Consider the following 13,703-nt stretch of genomic DNA (forward strand, 5'->3'; position numbering starts at 1 on the left):
GAACCAGACCGTATCCTCTCCTTTTTAAAAAGTCCCCAAGTTCTAAAAAGGCTCTGATAAAATTCTGGAAAAGTCGCCAGGTTCTGTCTTCTAAAATCCATTAAAAAGAGGGATTCCTGTAGTCCCAGTCCCCAACCTTGAGCCATAACAGCCCGAGCCACCGACCTCCACACCAGGTCCGTGGGTCCAGTCAGCAGCCGCTGTATAAACTGTAGCCGGAAAGCAGCCCCCCTGCCGGCCAGATGTACGAGACCCTGCCCCCCCCTCTTCTCTGGGGAGGAAGAGGACACTCTGCGGGACCCAGTGGAGACGGTCCCAGAAACAGTCCACTATAATTGCTTGAATTTTGGCCAGCAGGGTCTGAGGAGGGTCCACACAGGAGAGCCGATGCCACAACATAGACGCAGCGAGATTATTAATGATTAAAACCCGGCCTCTAAAGGACATCTTTGGAAAGATCCACCTCCACTGTCTGAGTCTCCCCTCCACTTTCTCCAAAACATTGTCCCAGTTTTTTTTAACAGTATCTGGATCTCCTAGGTGAACTCCCAGATACTTTAGCCCCCCTTCCTTCCAGGTAAGCCCACCAGGCAGTTTGACCTCCTGCAGCTCGTGTCCCACCCTCAGAGCTTCACTTTTACTCCAATTAACTTTGGCTGAAGAAACTTCACCAAAACTCTGAACAGTGGTAGTTAAAAAGTTGACATCAGTCTGATTTTGAACAGCTAAAATCAAATCATCCGCATAAGCAGACAACTTAAAAACTGAGCTACCGTTTGGAATGTTAAAACCAGAAAGACCATGTCTTAGTTTGTGGAGGAGAGGCTCAATGGCCAGGGAGTACAACATCCCTGAAAGAGGACAACCCTGCCTGACACCTCTCTTTACTTTAAAAGGAGCACTCAAACCACCGTTAATCTTTAAAACACTCTCAACGTCTCCATACAAGGCTTGAATCTTAGCAATAAGACCTGAGCTGAACCCAAAACCCTTCAGTGTTTGCCAGAGATAGTGGTGTTCAACCCTATCAAATGCTTTTTCTTGGTCTAAAGAAACCAGACCCAGTTTTGTACCCAATGAACTTGAGAGGTTCAAAACATCACGAATTAAATGGACATTATCTGTGATGAGCCTGCCTGGTACGCAGTAGGTCTGGTCTACATGGATCAGCTGCTCCATCACTTTCCTAACCCTATTAGCCAAGACCTTGGAGAGGAGTTTGTAGTCAGTGCAGAGAAGGGCCACCGGTCGCCAGTTTTTCAAGTTACGCAGATCACCGTTTTTTGGAAGGAGGGTGAGGACTGCTCTTCTGCAACTCAGGGGCAGCCTGCCCTTCAGCAGACTGTCCCTGAGCACATCGAGCAGATCCCCACCTAAGACAGACCAGAAAGCTTTGTAGAAGTCAGCAGGCAGTCCGTCTATGCCTGGCGCTTTTCCAGGCCTCAGGCTCTGCAGCGCCTCTAAGAGCTCTTCCTGAGAGATGTCAGCCTCTAGACATTTGTTGGCTTCTGCTGATACTTGTGGCAGACCACCCAAGAAAGACAGCAACTCATCTGGCTTCTCAGTGTATTCACAATTAAACAGATCTTCATAGAAGCTTGTTGCATACTTACGGATGGCTGCTGTCTCTTGGAGCAGCTGTCCATCACTAGAAAGCAGGCTGTGCATCAACCTTCTCTGCCCATTCTTCCTCTCAAGCCCAAAGAAAAAGTGAGAGGGAGCATCCATCATGGCCACATGTTGAAACCTACTGCGTACCACAGCACCCCTGGCAGGCACACCCAGTAAGTCAGCTAGCATACGCTTTTTAGCCTTGAAGACTTCAACATGTCCTCTTTCTCCTGTGGAGTCTGCTAACTCTTGTAACTCCACCATTTCTCTCTCCAGATCTCTGATAGACCTTGCCAAGTCTCTGGAGACGTTGAGAGTGTACTGCAAGCACAGAGATTTGATTTGACTTTTCCCTATGTCCCACCACTGCTGCAGCGAATTAAAACTGGACTTTGTCATCCTAAAATCATTCCAAAACACAGTAAAAGCTTTACTAAAACCATTGTCAGATAAAAGTGCTGTGTTAAAATGCCAATATGCACTTCTACACTTGACATTGTTAATAAAAATACAACACTCAACTAACTGATGATCTGTAAAACCAACTGGCATTATTTCAGAACTTCTAAAAATACTTAAATGATGTTTAAAACAGTAAAATCTATCGAGCCTGGACATTGACAGAAGACCATCTCTTGTGTGGAGCCAGGTATACTGCCGGGTATTACTGTTAAAATTTCTCCATACATCAGAAAGCTCATGTGTTTCGATTGACTTCTTTAACTGTTTTTGTGAGGCAGCGTGGGGTTCAGAATGATTTCGATCTAAAATGGGGTTTACAGTGCAGTTAAAATCACCCCCAATCACTAAAAACTCCTCCCTGCTACACCTCTGAATTACACCATCTAAGATGTTTAAAAAAATCAATCTCTCTGTGCCTGCTGATGGAGCATACACACATACAAAAACCATTTTAACTCTTTCAAACTCTGCGTTAATTTTCAAGATATGGCCGGCCATAATGTCCTCCACATCAACAGACACTGGGTTAAAATCTCTGGAGAAGAGAACTCCAACTCCACCACTGTTGCTACTTTTATTGCTAAAATAAACCTGCCCGTTCCACTCCCTTCTCCAGTCCCCTTCATTATCCACAGTGCTGTGGGTTTCCTGGATAAAAGTGACATCTAATCTTTTAACATTAATTAAACTATAGACAGAGGCTCTCTTGACATCATTTCTTGCTCCATTTATATTCAATGTGCCTATTTTAAAATTGCACATGGTTAAAATGAAGTAAAAACAATACAATGATAACAACAAAAGGTTGAGAAAAAACAAAAAAAACACACTTAGTCATCATCAGTGAGCAGGAGATTGACCCTAGTGACCCATTTTTTAAGCCTGTGAACCTCTGGATCTGAGAAACCTGGCTGTCCAGGCTCATTCGGCTTTCTTATATAGAACCGAATAGATTCTAAAAACAGTTCAAGGTCAGGGAAAAAATTTTCCACCTGTACCCCCTTTACCCCCTTTGTATCCTGTAGGAACTTTTTAATAATTGCCGCACTATGGACATTCTCAATGCATGTTTTTCCACCCTCGTCTTCCTCTTCATCATCACTGTCAAAAAGACTCTCCTGTCCCTGGGACTGAGAAAGTTCCCTGTCCTTTGAAGCCTTTTTTGCTTTGTTACGGCTCTGTCTAGTTTCAACAAATTTTCTTTTTGAAGCAAGTTTTAACAGTTCATCATCAATCACACCATCATCATCATCCTCCTCAACTTCCTCCAACACTGCTGCCACCCTGGCTGTCTCTACCACCAACCCTCCTATCTCCATCTCCCCACTATCTGTATTATTCATACACCGCGTGCCCTCCACCTGTGTGTTTGTCACCTGTGTGTCCATCACGTTGTGAGCTGCGACCCTTTCGACCCGCGTCTGTGGCTCCGGACAATGAGTGCTCGGCGCGACCTCCACCACAGGATCCGGCAGCACCGCAGGTCCGGCCCCCGGTTCAACCGGGCAGCCAGAGACCAACGCGGCATCACCGGCAGTGGCCGACGTCCCACCGGCAGAAACGGCAGCGGCCAGCCCGGCAACGCTGTCGGAGGTCGGAGCCCCGCCGGCAGGAGCCGGCCCGGCTCCCCCGGCGGAGACCGGAGCCCCGCCGGCAGGAGCCGGCCCGGCTCCCCCCGCGGAGACCGGAGCCCCGCCGGCGGAAGCCGGCCCGGCTCCGCCGGCGGAAGCCCGCCGATCCCCAGCGTCCCGCCTCGGGCACTCCCGGATGAGATGTCCCTCCGTTCCGCATCGAAAACATTTCATATTTCCAGATGTAACGTGGACAGTGTAATCAAAGTTTTCGATTTTGAACTTCAGAGCTAGATTTAATTCCTCTGGACTTTTCATAATCATTAGCACTTGACGTCTGAAAGACACCACGTGCTTCAGGTGAGGTGATCTACAGCTCATCGGTATCAGCTTAATGGGAGACAGGAGCTGACCGTGTCGGGCCAGCTCCTTCTCCAATACCTCGTTCCTTATGAACGGAGGGACATTAGAGATGATGATCTTCCTGGCAGGGCTCACCAGGGAGAGAACGGGGATGAAGGTCCCTTGAACCACAACCCCGCTCTCTACCACCTGGTTCACCTTCTCAACGCTGTCCAGGAAGATCACCACCGCACTATTCATCCGGGAGGCCGACCTCACGCTCGCGTACCCGACCAGCTCACCTACCGCCAGACTGCACTCCTCCACCGAGCAGCTGATCGTCGGAACCATCTTGATGGCATGCCGACGAGTCAGCTTCTCCAGGCCGGAGCCAACAGACACGCCGGCGTTTTGGGCCGGCATGCTCACCACCACACTCCCCACAGAAACCCCCCCAAAGCCCGTAAACCCCACAAACCCCAACCAAGTGAAAACTAATAAGATAAACTAGAAATAAACTGATAAATCAAGGAAAAAAAACCCAAAACAAACCATAAAATAAAGAGATTTGAAAAGAAACTCTCGCAACAAACACGCTCTCACACGCTCACACGTCCGCTCACTCAGAGAGAGAGAGAGAGAGAGAGAGAGAGAGAGAGAGAGAGAGAGAGAGAGAGAGAGAGAGAGAGAGAGAGAGAGAGAGAGAGAGAGAGAGAGAGAGAGAGAGAGAGAGAGACAGAGAGAGAGAGAGAGAGAGAGAGAGAGGAGAGAGAGAGAGGAGAGAGAGAGAGAGAGAGAGAGAGAGAGAGAGAGTGAGTCACATTTTGGCTGTAGTTCAGCAGTATGGTGAGATTATATTGTGACATAACAGAGCCGGGCTGATGGAAACGGCTCGGGGCAGACATTTGTATAAAAACTGTTAGCGCTCTGTCGGAGAGAGAGATGGAGACAGTGAGAGTCTCTGAGGTCAGGCCAGGTTTAACCCGCATGAGTCATCAAGGCTGAACCGCTGCCTTTGCTCTGCCAGCTTTAATCCAGAACAAAACACTGGAGCTAAACAACCAGTGGCCATTAGACACTTAGCACAGCTGTTCATTGTCTGTGGAGAGGGTGATTCCTGACCTACTGTCTGCCCAAAATGTTCCTCTGAGCACTGATTCATATGAAAGGTTTCTTTAATCATTATATTTTAAATAGGGCTGTCAAACGATTAATTTTTTAAATCGAGATTAATCGCAGAATTTCCATAGTTAATCGCGATTAATCGCGTTTTGAATTGTGTGTTTAAAATCCTGTTATTTTCCATTTGAAGGCAGTTTTAAGCCCATAATGTAAAGCATTTCTTACCAGAGTGTCTTAACTGGGAATCAATCACGGCTCTGCTGCGACTCCCACACTCCAAAATGGTCCTTTGGTGGAGCTGAGGCTGGCTTGGCTGCACCTGGGTGTTTAGCGTGGAGGTGCTAACTCAAACTCCACGTACTCCGTTTGACACAGGTTGCATTTTACTTTTGACTTGTCAACTGAAGCGTCTGGAAGTGTTTTAAAGTTAAACAAGCCGTTCAAAAGTCCAGTAGCTCTCTTACTTTCCATCAGCGCGGTAGGTTTACTGCAGGAGGCCACTTCAAAGCATAGCGCTACAGCTAGAGGAGCCGTCTACGGGGGAGTAGGAAAAGAGGGAGGGAGGGAGGAAGGAAGGAAGGAAGGAAGGAAGGGAGGAAGGGAAGAGAAGACAGATGGAAGGAAGGAAGGAAGGAAGGAAGGGGAGAGAAGACAGAGAGAAGGAAGGAAGGAAGGAAAAGAAGACAAGGAGTAAGGGAGAAAGGAAGGTAGGAAGGACAGATGGAAGGAAGGAAAAGAGGGATAAGAAAGAAGAGAAGACCGGAGGGAAGGAAGGAAGGAAGGAAGGAAGGAAGGAAGGAAGGAAGGAAGGGAAAGAAGACAAGGAGAAAAGGAGAAAGGAAGGTAGGAAGGACAGACAGAAGGAAGGAGAAGAGGGATAAGAAAGAAGAGAAGACCGGAGGGAAGGAAGGAAGTAAGGAAGGAAAAGAAGACAAAGAGGAAGGGAGAAAGAAAGGTAGGAAGGAAGGAAGGGAGGGAAGAGAAGACAGTTGGAAGGAAGAGAAGACCGGAAGGAAGGAAGGAAGGAAGGAAGGACAGACGGAAGGAAGGAAGGAAAAGAGGAAGAAGGTTTACTGCAGGAGGCCACTTCAAAGCATAGCGCTACAGCTAGAGGAGCCGTCTACGGGGGAGTAGAAGGGAGGGAAGGAAGGAAGGAAGGAAGGAAGGAAGGAAGGAAGGAAGGAAGGGAGGGAAGAGAAGACAGTTGGAAGGAAGAGAAGAGAAGACCGGAAGGAAGGAAGGAAGGAAGGAAGGAAGGAAGGAAAAGAAGACAAGGAGGAAGGGAGAAAGAAAGGTAGGAAGGACAGACAGAAGGAAGGAAAAGAGGGATAAGAAAGAAGAGAAGACCGGAGGGAAAGAAGGAAGGAAGGAAGGAAGGGAGGGAAGAGAAGACAGTTGGAAGGAAGAGAAGACCGGAAGGAAGGAAGGAAAGAAGGAAGGAAGGACAGACGGAAGGAAGGAAGGAAAATGCGATTAAAAAAAATTAATGAGTTATGGATTGCATTAATCTAATCGCGATTAACGCGTTAACGCTGACAGCCCTAATTGTATTGTATCATTATGTAACATATATCGTATCATATCGTAATGTAACATCATGTTATATCGTATCATATAGCATGGCCCCGTATAGTACCATATCGTATCGTAACATATATTGTATCGTTATGTATCGTATCATGTTGTATCGTATCGTGTGTCGTAGTCATGGCCCACACTTCCCACAAGATGTGATTGTTAATATTGATTGTTTGCTGATTGCTGATTGATTGATTGATTGTTCTCAGACGACTGGAATCAATTCTTGACCCTTGACTCCCTGACATTTAGTCTTTGTTCATAATTTATTTATTTTTCCTTTCACTGATAAACTCCTTTCTTTCCTTCCTTCCATCTTTCCTTCTCCTCCTCCTTTTCCTTCCTTCTTCCTTCCTTCCTTCCTTCCTTCTTCCTCTTTTCCTGCCTCCTTTCCTTCCTTCCTTCCTCCTTACCTAAGTAAGTAAGATTATACATGAAACACAGAATCGTTGGAAAGTTTCTGGCAGAATTAAATAGATAATATTGATTATCAGCTGGATCCTAAAATAAAGAGACTTATTCTGGTCAAACTGCGGTCAGTCAGTCGCCCCCCCCCCCCCCCCACCCCCCCTCCCACCCCCCCATCCCCTGTCCAGATCCCCCCCCCCCCCCTCTCAGCTGTCTCATCCCTCTGGACTCTGAACCTCCGGCGTGCCCTCAGCTCTGACAGACATCCTCACTGTGATGAAGGGACCTGCTGCATTATACATGAAACACTGAAAATGGAATATGAGCTAGAGCCCAGAGCCTCGGCTGCACCGGAGGGTCCGGACGAGGAGAAGAGGAAGAAACTGAAGCTAAAGGATTGATCTAGCTTTTCTTTCTCCCCGGTGGTGTCGGGGGGAGACAAAGGAAAGAGACAGAGATGAGACGGGGAACGTGTTCATAGAGGTGGAAGGAAGGAGGAAGTGAGAATAATACAAAGTAAAGAAAGATCCAAGAGGGAGATGTAAGCAGAGCAGGATCCTTCCACAATGTTCTTTTGTTTCCTTATTTCAAACTATAGATGACGAGGCCACGTAAGGGATGAGAGGACTGAAGAACGGACAGATAACATCCTTTAAACACAACATATTTCTCCCATAAAACGCCAAAAATACTCTGAATGCAAATGTTGTTTAACCTTCCTGTCATCTGTTGACTGTTCCTTCCTTCCTTCCTTCCTTCCTTACTCCCTCCTTTCCTTCCTTGACTCGAGGACAACAGGAGAGCACACACTACTACTACAGTCTACAGTTAGCCAGTTAGCTGAGTTAGCCGCTGAGCTAGCAGCTGAGTTAGCCGCCGAGTTAGCAGCTGAGCTAGCCGCCGAGCTAGCAGCTGAGTTAGCAGCAGAAAGCTCTCAGACGTAGCGTCCATGTTTCTGGTAGAGGTGGTGACTTTGATTGACAGGTGACACTTGGTAGGGGGCGGGGCTTCAGCGTTTGGGAGCAGAGAAAGAGGCTGATTTTTTCCGTCTGTCCTTCTCTCTTTCTTTCCCCCTCCAGCCTTCCTTCTCTCTTTCTTTCCCCCCTTCTTTCTTCTTTCCTTCCTTCCTTTCTCCCTCCCTCCCTCCTACCTTCCATCCTACATCCTTCCTCTCTTTCTTTCCTTCTTTCCTTCCTTCCTCCCTCCTTTCCTTCTTTCCTCCCTCCTTTCCTTCTTCCTTTCCTCCCTCACTCCCTCCTTCTCTCTTTCTTTCCTTTCCCCTTACCTTTCTTCTTTCCTTCCTTTCTCCCCTCCCTCCATCCTTCCTCTCTTTCTTTCCTTCCTTCCTTCCTCCTTTCTCTCCTTCTTTCCTCCCTTCCTTCCGTCTGTCTTTCCTTCCTCCCTCCTTCTCTCCTTCCTCCATTCCCTTTTCTTCCCACCTTCCTTCCTCCTTTCCTCCCTCCCTCTTTCTCTCTTTCTTTCCTCCCTCTTACCTTCCCCCTTTCTTCTTTCCTCTGTCCTTCTTTCCTTCCGTCCTCCCTTCCTTTTTCCCTCCCTCCCTCCTACCTTCCTTCCTTATTTCCGCTGTCCTTCCTCCCTCCTTTCCTTCCTTCCTCCCTCCTTCTCTTCCTTCCTCCCTCCATCCTACCTTCCTTCCTCTTTCCTTCCTTCCCTCCTCCCTTCTCTCTTTCTTTCCTTCCCCTTACCTTCTCCCCTTTCTTCTTTCCTCTGTCCTTCTTTCCTTCCTTCCTTTCTCCCTCCTACCTTCCTTCCTTCGTCCTTCCTCTTTCTTTCCTTCCTCCATCCCCTTTCTTTCCCTCCTTCCTTCCTCCCTCCTTTCCTTCCTTGACTCGAGGAGGGTAAAGGGTACTGGGTCATATTTTCATTGTTAGTCTAAATAAATTCAGATCTAGTTGATTTTGACATTTCCTCCTCTGAGACGATAAAACCACGTCCACCATTAATTACATTTATAGTTCCAGACGCATCCAGTAACCTCGGTAACGTCTGTCCCGTGATGTTTACTACACCGCCCAGTGTTTCCTCCCTCCTTCTCTCTTTCTTTCCTCCCCCTTACCTTCCCCCTTTCTTCTTTCCTTCCTTCCTTCCTTCCTTACTTCCCTCCTTTCCTTCCCTCCTTCCTTCCTTCTTTCCTTCCTCATCCCCTTTTCTTCCCTCCTTCCTTCCTTTCCTTCGTCCTTTCCTCTCTCCCTCCGTCTCTCTGTCTTTCCTCCCCCTCTTTCTTCTTTCCTTCCTTCCTTTCTCCTTTCCTCCCTCCTTCTCTCCTTCCTCCATCCCCTTTTCTTCCCTCCTTCATTCCTTCCTCCTTTCCTCCCTCCCTCCTTCTCTCTTTCTTTCCTCCCCCACTTTCTTCTTTCCTCTGTCCTTCTTTCCTCCCTTCCTTTCTCCCTCCCTCCCTCCTACCTTCTTTCCTCCAGCCTTCCTCTCTTTCTTCCCTTCCTCCCTTCTTTCCTTCCTTCCTCCCTCCTTTCCTTCCTTCCTTTCCTCCCTTCCTCTTTCCTTGACCCGATGACAACAGGAGGGTTAAGGGTACATTTCCCCCATTTCACTGAGATGATAAAACCACGTCCACCATTAATTACATTTATAGTTCCAGACGCATCCAGTAACCTCGGTAACGTCTGTCCCGTGATGTTTACTACACCGCCGAGTGGTTTTGGGTCATCACGCCAAATCATCCCTACTTCTTTCTTTCCTCCATCCCATTTTCTTCCCTCCTTCCTTCCTTTCCTCCCCTTACCTTCCCCCCTTTCTTCTTTCCTCCATCCTTCCTCTCTTTCCTCCATCCTTCCTCTCTTTCTTTCCTTCATCCTTCCTTTCCTTCCTTCCTCCCTTCCTTTCTCCCTCCCTCCCTCCCTCCATCCTTCCTCCTTTCTTTCCTTCATCCCTCCTTTCCTTCTTTCCTCCCTTCCTTTCTCCCTCCCTCCCTCCTACCTTCCTTCCTCCATCCTTCCTCTCTTTCTTTCCTTCTTTCCTTCCTCCCTCCTTTCCTCCCTTCCTCCCTCCTTTCCTTCTTTCCTCCCTTCCATCTGTCCTTCCTTTCTCCCTCCATCTCTCCTCGCCCTTACCTTCCCCCTTTCTTCTTTCCTCTGTCCTTCTTTCCTTCCTTCCTCTCTTTCTTTCCTTCGTCCTTCCTTCCTTCCTTCCTTCCTTCCCTCCTTCCTCCATCCCCTTTTCTTCCCTCCTTCTCTCTTTCTTTCCTCCCCCTTACCTTCCCCCTTTCTTCTTTCCTCCCTTCCTTCCTCCTTTCCTTCCTCCTCCCTCCCTTCCTTCCTCCCTCCTTTCCTCCCTCCCCCCTTTCCTTCCTCCCTCCCAACCTCCCTCCTTCCTTCCCTCCTTCCTTAATTATATTTATAGTTCCAGACGCATCCAGTAACCTCGGTAACGTCTGTCCCGTGATGTTTACTACACCGCCGACTGTTTTTGGGTCATCACGCCAAATCATCCCTGTCAGTCCGTGACCGCATGTCAGGATAATAACCGATCCCTTCCATCCCCGCCGTACCGACGCCGTACCGACGCTGCGCTCCTCCCTCGCTCCTAACCCTTCCCTCCTTCCTGCTCCAGTATATTTCTCATTTTGTCTCTACGAGGGTGAAAAGGCATGAAGGCCGTGTGTCGTAAACTACTACCTTCTCTCTTTCTTTCCTCCCCCTTACCTTCCCCCTTTCTTCTTTCCTCTGTCCTTCTTTCCTTCCTTATATTCTTTCTCCCTCCCTCCTTTCCTTCCTTCCTCTTTTCCTTCCTTCTTTCCTCCTTTCTGTCTGTCTGTCCTTCCTTCCTCCCTCCTTCTCTCCTTCCTCCATCCCCTTTTCTTCCCTCCTTCCTTCCTTTCCTCCCTCCTTCTCGCTTTCTTTCCTTCCTCCCTTCCTTCTTCCCTCCTACCTTCCTTCCTTCTTTCCTCCATCCTTCCTCTCTTTCTTTCCTTCATCCCTCCTTTCCTTCCTTTCCTCCTGCCTTCTTTCTTTCCTTCCTTCCTCCCTCCCTTCTACCTTCCTTCTCTCCTACCTTCCTTCTTTCTTTCCTTCATCCCTCCTTTCCTTCCTTCCCTCCTTCTTTCCTCCCTTCCTTCCTTCCCTCCTTCCTTCCTTCCTCCCTCCGTCTCTCCTTCTTTCCTATATAGTCATACTCTGAATAAGATGTGTGATATTAGTGTGCATGTAAATCTTCTCACTGTCATCATTTTATTTTTCGTGTGAAACGATGAAAGAAAACAACAGAAATCAGACAACCAGCTGAACTCCACAGAAATCTGATGCAACGAGATGTAAAAAGTACCAATGTGGTGGTTTGTGTTTGTGAAGTCAAATGATCAAAAAAGTCAAATCAGAATCTTAATGTGTTTGCCTCCAGTTATTGTCTCATTCTCTGTAGTTAACCCTCCTGTTGTCCTCGAGTCAAGGAAGGAAGGGAGAAGGAAGGGAGGAAGGAAAGGAGGAAGGAAGGGAGGAAGAAGGAAGGAAGGAAGGAAGGACAGGAGGAAGGATGGAAGGAAGGAAGGTAGGACGGAAGGAAAGGAGGGGGGAAGGAAAGGAGGGAAGGAAGGACAGGAAGAAGGGGAGGAAAGGAAGGAAGGACAGAGGAAGGGAGGAAGGAAGGAAGGAAGGTAGGAAAGGAGGAAGGGAAGCAAAAGGAAAATAGGAAGGAAGGAAGGTAGGGGGGGGAAAGAAAGAGAAGGAGGAAAGAAAGAGAGAAGGAGGGAGGGAAGTAAAACAGATGGAAGGAAGGGAGAAGGAAGGGAAGAAGGAAAGGAGGAAGGAAAGGAGGGAGGAAAGGAGGGGGGAGGGAAAGGAGGGAGGAAGAAGGAAGGAAAGGAGGGAAGGAAGGACAAGAGGAAGGGAGGAAAGGAAGGAAGGACAGAGGAAGGAAGGAAGGTAGGTAGGACGGAGGGAGGAAAGGGGGAAAGGAGGAGAGGGAGGAAAGAGAGAGGAAGGAAAGAAAGAGAGAAGGAGGGAGGGAAGGAAAGAAAGAGAGAAGGAGGGAGGGAAGAAAAACCGATGGAAGTAAGGGAGGAAGGAAAGAAGGAAGGAAGGAAGGAAGGAAGGAAGGAAGGAAGGCAGGATGAAGAGAGGAAAGGAGGAAGGGAAGCAAAAAGGAAAATAGGAAGGGAGGAAGGTAGGGGGCGGAAAGAAAGAGAAGGAGGGAGTGAGGAAGGAAGGGAGGAAAGAGAGAGGAAGGAAAGAAAGAGAGAAGGAGGGAGGGAAGAAAACAGACGGAAGGAAGGGAGGAAAGAAGGAAGGAAGGAAGAGAAGGAAGGAAGGAAGGGAGGAAAGAGAGAGGAAGGAAAGAAAGAGAGAAGGAGGGAGGGAAGAAAAACAGATGGAAGGAAGGGAGGAAAGAAGAAAGGAAGGACAGGAGGAAGGGAGGAAAGGAAGGAAGGAGTCCACTCAGGGTTTTAGACTCTCTGCTCTCGGGGTTTTTTTTTTTTTAAGGTCGCATCTTGTTTGGTTTTCATTATAAAATGTTTTCATGATTTTAAAAACACATTAAATTCAGATTTGTTGTTTGTTTTTGAACCTTTTGAACCGTAGAAGCTAATTTAGCGAGATGATTCAATATGTGAACAAGAAAGGTTTTAAATATTATTAAAACACATGAAACTGAACTGAAATAGTGAAACACACACACACACACACACACACACACACGGAGGGAGGAAGGAAAGAAAGAAATAAGGAAGGAAGGATGGAAGGGAGGAAGAAGGAAGAAAGAAGGAAAGGAGGAAGGAAGGGAGGGAAGGAAGGAAGAAAGGAACAAAGGAAGGAAGGAAGAAAGAAGGAAAGGAGGGAGGAAGGAAGGGTCCTTCTCTCTTTCTTTCCTCCCCTTTACATTCCCCCCTTTCTTATTTCCTCTGTCCTTCTTTCCTTGCTTCCTTCCTTCCTTCCTTCCTTGTCTCTTTTAAACACACAGTCAGTCACTATTAACTCTCTCCCTTCAGAGCTCGGTCTGCTGTAGAGACACGACGGCGCCCACCTTCTGCTTTAAACTCTAAATCTGACCTGCAGCTACAACATGTGAAACGCAGATCAGAGGCTGCTAATCATCTTTTTTTTTCTACCACAGTAATTACACTAATCACACATTATTAATTTTCACAATCTTACTGTTTGGAATAAAGGACTAGTAAACCGATATAACCCTCCTGTTATATCAGAGGAAGAAGGAAGGAAAGGAGGGAGAAAGGGAGGGAGGAAAGTAAAAAAGGAAGGGAGGAAGGAAAGGAAGGAAGGAAGGAGGGAGGGAGAAGGAAAAGAGGAGGTAAGGAAAGAAGGAAGGAAGCATGGAAAGGGGTGGAGGAAGAGAGGGAGGAAAGGAAAGAAGGAAGGGAGGAAGGAAAGGAAGGAAGGACAGAGGAAAGAAGTAAGGAGGGAAAAAGAAGGAAGGAAAGGAAAGAAGGGAGGGAGGAAGGAAAGGAAGGAAGGAAGGAAGGAGGGAGGGAGAAGGAAAAGAGGAGGTAAGGAAAGAAGAAAGGAAGGATGGAAAGGGGTGGAGGAAGAGAGGGAGGAAAGGAAAGAAGGAAGGGAGGAAGGAAAGGAAGGATGGAGGAAAGAAGTAAGGAGGGAGGGAGGGAGGGAGGGAGGGAGGGAG

The 13,703-nt window shown here is 47.7% G+C and overlaps 1 protein-coding gene across 1 annotated transcript in view; it reads right to left on the minus strand.

Annotated features, from left to right (window-relative positions):
* Nucleotides 1-13,703, minus strand: part of LOC128377599 (clavesin-2-like) — an 82,969-nt gene that overhangs the window by 5,934 nt on the left and 63,332 nt on the right.

The sequence above is a fragment of the Scomber japonicus genome, chromosome 17, assembly GCF_027409825.1.
Source record: "Scomber japonicus isolate fScoJap1 chromosome 17, fScoJap1.pri, whole genome shotgun sequence".
NCBI classification, from domain to species: domain Eukaryota; kingdom Metazoa; phylum Chordata; class Actinopteri; order Scombriformes; family Scombridae; genus Scomber; species Scomber japonicus.